The following is a 9137-nucleotide window of genomic DNA, read 5'->3' on the forward strand; positions in this document are numbered from 1 at the left end:
TGATAATGAAGTTAAGATACACTCTTAGTCTGAATTCCGCCATTAAATCTCAGTGCAATTGACCAAATTCTATTCATCTCTCTTGACCTTTAAGTATTCATTCCATTTCTCTATCCCAGCTGCACGTTCATGATCTATGAAATATATATATATATATGTATATTTAAGGAGCATACAAAGAATTACCATAAAACTATTAAAATGTACAGTAATGACACATCTGTGTTTTTCTGACAAAGCATTATAATCTTTATTTTAGATGCTGAGAGACTGTCTTGTAAAATAACTAGCAAATGCTTTTTAATGAATTGTGTAATTTTTTTGTTTAATGTATTTATGCTCTATTAGCATAATATATTGATGATTTTTTTTTTTCTGCTATTACTTCACAGAATGTATGTTACAATGTAGATACCCTATAATTGCAGTTCAGGAGAGCCACAATACAAATACATTTTCCATGGATTACTTCATAATTATACTTCAAGTTACCATGTAGTTCAATGACTAATCACCATGTTACTTGTAATTTTTATATCTTGTGAGCCTGCAGTTTAAAAGACAGAAATAATCAGATAATTAGTCTTTGATTACATAGTACTCACCCTGTTCTTAAATGTACTTAAATGGTCAATAATTACCTTGTAATTACAGAGCAATTACTGTAGTGCATTCACACCACCATATGTAAGGCACTGTCAGTGACTTCATCCCCTGTGTTTAAGGATTTATGACTCAGTCATAGAAAGGTCAATGCAGACTACATCAAGGCAAAAGCTGCCATTTTGTAAAGGTGTGAGTAGATGGCAGTGTTGTAGAAAGGCCTATTAAACTTAGCAATGGTGACTACTTTTAATATTTTTGACATGGCTACTAAATACAAAATACATATAGAAAGAGAAAATCTAGAGCTTATCCTGGCCACTGAATTTTCTTATAGTCCATCAATTCTTTCTCCACAGCAAGTCATTTTATCTAAGATATTGCTTCCATTCTTCCAGAGATGTTTTTTTGCATACTAATAGACCATTTAAAATTGCATAGTACAAGGTTCACACACTAAAAATTATCATCTCACTTCCGTATAGCAAGAAGTTTTAAGTGCCAGCACCTGGCACCTCTGCAAAAGATCATAGTTAGCACATTTTCTTTTTATTGAGTTGTTGCATGGCAAGCATTGATAATTTTCCAGTCTGAAAGCTAAAAAAGTTCATGCTTTAGAAATGATTTTACAAGGTTTTATTGAACTACCCAATTCATTAATTTCTATGATGTTTTATTTTAATCCTTGTTTATCTTACTTATAGTCATATTTTATTAAAAGAAATTGGAATTATTTTTATCAACATGAAAAACAAATCAAACCCACCTAAATTGGTAGCACTGTATAGTGATCCAGAAGGATCTGTGAAAGAATTACTTACCAAGGTAAATAAAGAGTAAACTATTTAGTCATATCAAATTGGTGTTTTACCTCTAGCCAATTTTGGTTTGCATGTATGAAGGCATAACATTCTGTCTTACTCTATAATGAACTCTGAAGGAAGAAAAGATCAAGTCAATTTGATGAAAGATGGCTTTCTTGCCATCTTGTCACTTCCCAGGCTTTACAAGCAATTTGACGCTTTTTCATAGATCCTCACATTCAGCATTATATGAGATTATCTAACTTAAAAAAAAGTCTTTATTTTTTCTTATATGACTTTTTCTATTGTTTGAGTTGTAATCTTTAGGAGGTTATTGGGATTTAGGCAGATGCAAGCACAACTCTCTTTAAAGCATTGATCCTAAATGGGAGTGATTTCTATCCTCAATGGGACATCTGAAAATATTTTTGTTGTCACAACTGAAGGGAGCGTTATTAACTGTCATCTAGTAGGTAAACACTAGGGATTTTGTTAATATCCTAGAATGTACAGGACAGCCCACATAGAATGAAGAATTATCCAGACCAAAATGGTCTATGCTGCTGAGGCACAGAAACCCTGTGTTCTGGTTATCTAGTGCCACTCGGACAGGAAGATACCACAATTGGGATGGTCTTAACAAACAGGAGTTTATTCTTAGAATTTGGAGGCTTTTAAGTCCAAGTGCAGAGGGCCAGGCCCTAGGGGCTGGGTGAAAGCCCCTCAACCTTGGGGTCTAGCTCTGCCTCCTGCTCCCAGCCCCCTGGAGCTAGAGGCATTTCTTCACTCAGACAGCCACTGGCTGCTGAGGCTGAGAAGCCCCAAGGTTGGCAAGTAAAAAGGCACAGTCCCGATGTTACCAAACCACACAGCAGGTCATTAATTTAAGTCCATTGTAAATCCCAAGGTCGGCAGAGCATAGCAGGCTGCTGAACAATGACACGGCTGCATGCAGGGTCCAAGCGTGCCAAAGGCTAGAGACCATTCTCAAAGCTTCTCCTTATATACAGGAAGCAGACCACATACCCAAAGGCAGCAACTCAACTGCTCCCAGTAGATTGCACCATGGAATTGATTGCCAGTCTCATCACAGGGAATACTACATCTAGCTGCCCAGCCACTCAACCAGGCCTAGCCAATTTGACATACAAACATAACCATCACACCCTGCTTTAAAGAGTTGACTAGACATTGATTATGAGAGTTTGTAAGAAATTATATAGAATTTGAGCAGAATGTGTGCTTTTCCTCAACATATTTTAAAACATATACAAAGGATTAAAACATCTTTTGAAAAGTCTAAGTACAACTAACTTTTTTTTTAAGTTATATATAAATATAAAATAAAAATTAACCTGCCTAGCTTTGTGGCAGGGTGTATATTCTTTTCAGCATATCTTAAGAATCATGCCAAATCATTATTCTTAATGATTTAAATACTGTAAAATTTTATCTTCTTAAATGCCATTTTTCTCCAGGTATTGTTCCTTTATTCACAATTTAACATTGATGACCTAATTGTTGAGATTATTTTAATACAGTTTAATAAATTTTGGAAAAATTATTTCGACATTGGTGATCAACTAAATAAATAATATGAATGACAGAAGTAATTTTTTTCTATTACACAAATAATAATGTTCTATTTTCCTCACTGATTGTTTTTTTTGAATTGTCATTATCTCTATATCATTTACAATTATTAGATCCTCACATCTTGTCTACTATCAACAATGTTTTATCTGTAATTTAAAAGGTCATTAGACCAAGTCCCTTAAAGTGGTCTGTCAAGGACATGTACCCAATGATTAGTCAAATAAGAGAGAATTCCTTTTGGGGCAGACTGCTTTTTCCTCTGCTCCTTAATGGAGACAACTTGATAACACTCTTTTCAAGACATGGTACAAATGTAGAAAAAGAGTATAATTTTCAGAACAGTCATTCTTGTTTCCAGAAGAGTCTAACTTGAACCACTCAGAATGTCTTCATTTTCATCTGCGACTAAGGCCACATAGGTACTTTCAAGTTGCTTCTAAAAAATGAAGCCAAGGCTAGGATTGTACACAAGGAAGTGTTTAACTGAAGTATCACTGTCAAAATGGACAAAAGGGGAAAGTGTAACCTGTTTGTCTTATAAACAGTTGTCTTATTTGTATCATTTACAGGGTCACAAACAAGAAAAAAATGTTTTGAAAACTGACTTATCAAAAGGGCTCAAAGTAGAAATAATAATTTATATTTTGCTCTTTACTTTAAAGGGCTTCTACCATATTACAAGATGGAGAGATGATATGAAGAACACCATTACTCGGCTTCAGTAGTAATCATCACCTTGCAATTTTGTTTCTTCTCTTCCTCTTCTATGTTATATTTAAAGCAAATTTCAGAAATCATGCCACAATATCTATAAATATTTCAATATATAATTGCTACCAAAAAAACAAATGCCATCACGTTGATTCCACCTCATAGTGACCCTATAGGACAGAGTAAGAACAGCCCCATAAGCTTTCCAAGGCTGTAAATCTTTATGGAAATAGACTACCTCATCTTTCTCCTGTGGAGCATCTGGTGGGTTTGAAACACTGACCGTTTGGTTAGCAAACTCAGTGCTTCAACCATACAACACTACCGTCGCTCTTTATAATTGCTAAGGGTGTTTCATTTATTATACAGCTACTGTGTTTATTTTTTAACATATGTAACAAAAGTAGCAAAAATTTCTTAATATTTTTATAATCCCACTAGGAAACAGATATATTCAATTGGGATTTGTTGATGATATTTGGGAATTATTGATGAATGGACTGTTTATAAAGATATGGGTGGAGTTTGGGAGGTACCACAAGGACAAAGGATAGTGCAATAGCCTACTAGTATCTAGGGCAGTGGCATTACTTTTGCCACTCCATTGACCTGACTCAAGGTGTGGGAATAGTTACCTAAACCCTAAGAAAGTAATTGACAGGAATGCTGATTTCCAGAAACAGTATATATTTTTAGTTTAAATTTAAACTGCTTAAATTTGTGTTTGTGTATTACACAAATAATAATTTTCTACTTTTCTCACTCATTATTTTTTTTGAATTGTCATTGTCTCTATATCCTTTCTATTGATTAGATCATCACATCTTTTCTACTATCAACAGTGTATAACACTTTTAAGAAACTCTCTTAAAATATGAAATATATGGTATATTTTAACTCTAACACAATAAATATAAAATTTAATAGACAATTTCTCAACTCTTATTAAATCAATATTAAAAAAAAAAAACATTTCTAAAGTGGCAGTTTGAAGAAGTACACAATTGTCAGTTTTCCTGGTATGCCTCCATGTCTCCATCCAGACCTGGGAAATACAGTTGGATGGATAGTTATTAGCTCTGATCTATATGTCAGATGTTGTGCTAAGCATTCTCTATGTAATTTATCATTTCATCATGACAGAAATCCAGTACAGGAGATGTCATTGTCCCCATTAAGAAGACAAAGAATCTAAAGCCCTAAATCTCACAACTAGCATATGGTTTATTTGAACTTCTAATACTACTGTGTCTGGCTTCAAAACACAAACACTTTCTACTATAGCATGTGTGATAGTTAAGATTGTGTGTCAATTTGGCTGCACAGTGATTTTGAGTGACTTGGCAGCTGTGATGTAGTTATTCCCCATGATGGCATTGAACGTGGTGTAATCACCTCTCTAGTAGTTGTTGTTGTTGTTATGTGCCGTCAAGTCGGCTCCGACTTACAGCAACCCCTCCTTGGGTTTCCGAGGCATTATGACTATGGAAATAGATTGCCCAACCTTCCTTCTGAGGAGTGGCTGGTGGGTTTGAACCACCAGCCTTCTGGTTAGCAGCCAAGTGCCTTAGCCACTATGCTACCAGAGAGGACTCTGCTATAAGCAGTTAATCAGTTGAAAGGGAGTTGCCTTTGTGGTGTGGTCTGTTTCCTGTGCATACATGGAAAAGGTCCTGCATTTGGGTTATCATCCCTAGTTTCTGAACAGGTGGCCTGCTGTGTTGCCTGCCAGTCTTGGGATTGTTGGCTTTGTAGCTTGTGAGCCAATAAGGATTTGTCAGCCTCAGCAGCCAGCCAGAAGTCTGCTTTACTGCCTGCCAATCTTTAATTCATCAGCCCCTGCAGCTGCGTGAGTCAGGATGAGCTTCCAGCTTACTCCAGTGGGTCTGGAAGGTAGAGCTGAAGTCCATAGTCAAGGGGACTCCAATTAGAATCCAGAGAAAGGAAGTCTTCCCCTAAAGCTGACATTCTCAACTCAGATTTCTAGCCTAGTCTTCCTTTAGAGCTAATATTCTAAATTTGGAATTCTAGACTTCTAAACTGTAAGAGAATAAATTTCTGTTTATTAAAGCCATCCACTTATGGTATTTCTGTTATAGGAGCACTAGAGAACTAAGACAAAATTTGGCACCAAGAGCAGGGACCTGCTCTAACAGATATTAAAATGTAGTTCCAGATTTGGAATTAAATAATGAGTATAGGCTGGAAGAGTTTTAAGTGGAAAGTCTTAGATTGCTTTGAAGAGACTATTTGTGGAATTATGGACTTAAAAGGCAATTCTGGTGTTGGCTCAGAAGGAAGTGAGGGGAGTTATAACAGGAGAGATGGCAAAAGAGACAATGAAATCACCAGCACCACAACCAACTAAACAAAGAGACCAGGGCTTGAGATAGATAAGCAGGTTTATCAGCCCCCATAGCAAGAGAGCTAAGTGCCTTTGGGCAGGAAGCTTCCTGGCAGAGAGGTTTGCCTTTGGACACTAATTGGTAGAAGCTAAAGAGACATGGAAGATGAGAAGCAGAGCTGCTTCAGTCTTAAAAGGTAGGACCACAGCCTCTGGGGTTTCATAGAGTGGAACTTCCACAGCATCCTAGATTTCAAAGAGGTATATCTTTACCAACTCAGTTCTGCAATGTGAGGCTGCCATGTATGAGTGTGAGTGGAATGGGGCCATATCTACTACCCCAAAGCTGAGGGGAAGGGCTGCCATGCCCAAAGGACAGAAGAACTGGGCCTGCTAGGCCAAGGGGGTGAGGGATCAGATGGGTTTGGAGATCAGGACATCCAAAGAATTATGTTTTAAGGAGACGTGTACAGGTGCCAAGTTGATAAGGGGGGGGGGGGGACTGTAGTAGTTAAGGTTGTCTGTCAACTTGGTTGGATTGTGATTTTGAGTGGCCTGGAAGCTGTGCTGTAGTTATTCCCCATGGTGAGATTGGATGTGGTATAATCACCTCAGTAGTGGAATCTGCTAGAAGCAGGTGATCAGTTGAAGGGGAGTTGCCTTTGGAGTGTGGCCTGCTTCCAGTATATATATGGAAAGAATCCTACATTTGGTTTGTCATCATCTCCAGTTCCTGGACTTGAACTGGTGGGCTGCCAATCTTGGAACTTGCCAATCTTGGAACACATATTTGATATGTGTTGTGCAAGCTATTGCCTTCATCGCTTGTGAACCAGCAAGGATTTGTCAGGCTCTGAAGCCAGCAGCCTGCTTTATTGCCTGCCAAACTTGAGTTTGCCAGTCCCTGCAGCTTATATGTCAGGGGAAGCTTACAGATTGCTCCAGTGGGCCTGGAAGACAAAGCTGAAAGCCAAGGTTGAGGGTACTCCACCTAGAATTGAGGGAGAAAGTCTTCCCCTAGAGCCAATATTCTGAGCTTGGACTTCTAGCCTAATCTTCCCATAGAGTCAGCATTCTGAACTCAGACTTCCAGCCTCCTAAACTATAAGAGAATACATTTCTGATTGATATAGCCATCCACTTTTGTTATTTCTGTTCTAGTACTACTAGAGATCTAAAACACATGCAATCATCCATATGAACCATATTCAGTAGCAATTTAATATTTTACATGATTCATAATTTGGGATAGTATTTGTATATAATTATTTTCAAACAAGATAGCATATGACGATTTTATTGATATTATACTGTGTTGTACTATATAAATATTTATGTTTTACTCGTGGTTTTGATTTGGAGTGTTATTTTAGCACAAACATCCTAGAACATCTTGGGCTGTTGAAAGAGTTGTATGGAGGAAATAGTTTTTCCATATAGAGCCATGACCTATGCTTTGTGTCAGGTCAAGAGAGCTGCAGCTGTTAGAACATATATTTGATATGTGTTGTGCAAGCTATTGGAAATAATGTAAACTTTCATGCAAAAGGAAACTCAAACCCCATCTTCTCAGATAGCTTCCATGCTTCTTCTCAAAGGACATGATGTCAAAATTAATTGACTTTAAGGAAAGATATAATTGCTAAGAACTATTAACTCTCAAATACTTTTTAAAGAAAATTCTTTATCTAGTAAAGAAATATACTTAAGTAAATATTATTCATTTGATATGAATTCAGTGCTACTTAATACTGAAGTTTGTGTTTTATTTTGTATTAAACTGTTACTGAATCATTTAGTATAATTCTTAATTTCCTGGCTTTCAGAAACACAAGGTCAAGGATGAAATGGGACTAAAATTAAAAAGTTGTGTTTACACTCAACTCAGCTATTAACTTTCAGCAAATTCCTTATTCTTTCTGGTATCAGTTTCTTCATCTCCACAAGAAGAGAGCAGATTTATAGGTCTAAATTTCTGTTATTTTAAAATCTCATCCTACTATCACCTAGTCAATTCTGACTCATAGCTTCCCTATAGCATGGAGTTGAACTGCCCTATAGTGTTCCCAAGGCAGTAAATCTTTATAGAAGCAGACTGCCTCATCTTTCGCCCCTGGAGTGATTGGTGGATTTGAACCAGCTACTTGGCTTATAGCTGAAGGCTTTAGCCACTGCACCTCCAGAGCTCTTGTTATTTTAACATAATCTTATGTAAATCAAAGATCTGAAGTCACTGGACATCAATGAAGTAGATGTCAAGAAAGCCTTTTCCTGAGTTCCGGTAAGATGGTGGACTAGGCAGAAAGGCTGCACAGACCCTCTTCAACAAAGAAATGGGAAACCAATTAACACAGACACAGAAGATAATCCTGGACCCCTGAACCTTGAAGGGAAGGATATAGAAGGGGACTAAACCCCAACTAGCAGAAGAATTTGCATGAAAATACCAAAAAAGGAAACATACGGAGGTGCAGCCTGGCAGTGATCCTGAGCAATCCTGATGGCACAGACAGCTTGGACAGTGCCGAGTGGTGGTAGAACCTAAGAAGTAACCTAAAAATCAGCACTGCTAGTGAGGGAATGCATGGAGGACTGCTCTGGTGGCTGGGGAATAAACAGAGAAGGCAAAGAGAAAGGCAGGTTGAGCTGTGGACTTTTGCAGGTCTGGAGGGCACCGCCATTTTGAATGTTTACAAGCGGCTTGACCATTTTGGATATTTAAAGAGACAGTGCTCTCCCAGATTCCAGGGGCGTAAGAACAGTTTCTGCTTGCCAGCAACCCCAAGGACACTCTGGACCTGCATGACTGAAAAGGCCAATGATAAAAAGCCACCAAGAAGAGCCTGAATTACCCTTGGCTGCTCTTCACAAACAGTTAACAGAGATCTAAATACAACAATGCCACAAAGGCTCAGAGAGAACAGACCATCACAGTCCACAGAAAGATGCAGGATAAAGTGGTAGAAACAAGACAGAAGGATACAAACCCAGACCACATCCCTGAGGAACAGACAGCATTGGAACTCTGTGATAAGGAATTCAAAAGACTTATATTTAGGTATCTTCAAAGGATTGAGAGA

The 9137-nt window shown here is 37.6% G+C and overlaps 1 protein-coding gene across 1 annotated transcript in view; it reads left to right on the forward strand.

Annotated features, from left to right (window-relative positions):
* DGKB (diacylglycerol kinase beta) overlaps nt 1-9137 on the forward strand; it is a 913416-nt gene that overhangs the window by 404667 nt on the left and 499612 nt on the right. The window lies entirely within an intron of this gene.

Source organism: Orycteropus afer, unplaced genomic scaffold (genome assembly GCF_000298275.1).
Source record: "Orycteropus afer afer isolate SDZICR_OR568_19922 unplaced genomic scaffold, OryAfe1.0 scaffold00008, whole genome shotgun sequence".
In the NCBI taxonomy this organism is placed as follows: Eukaryota; Metazoa; Chordata; class Mammalia; order Tubulidentata; family Orycteropodidae; genus Orycteropus; species Orycteropus afer.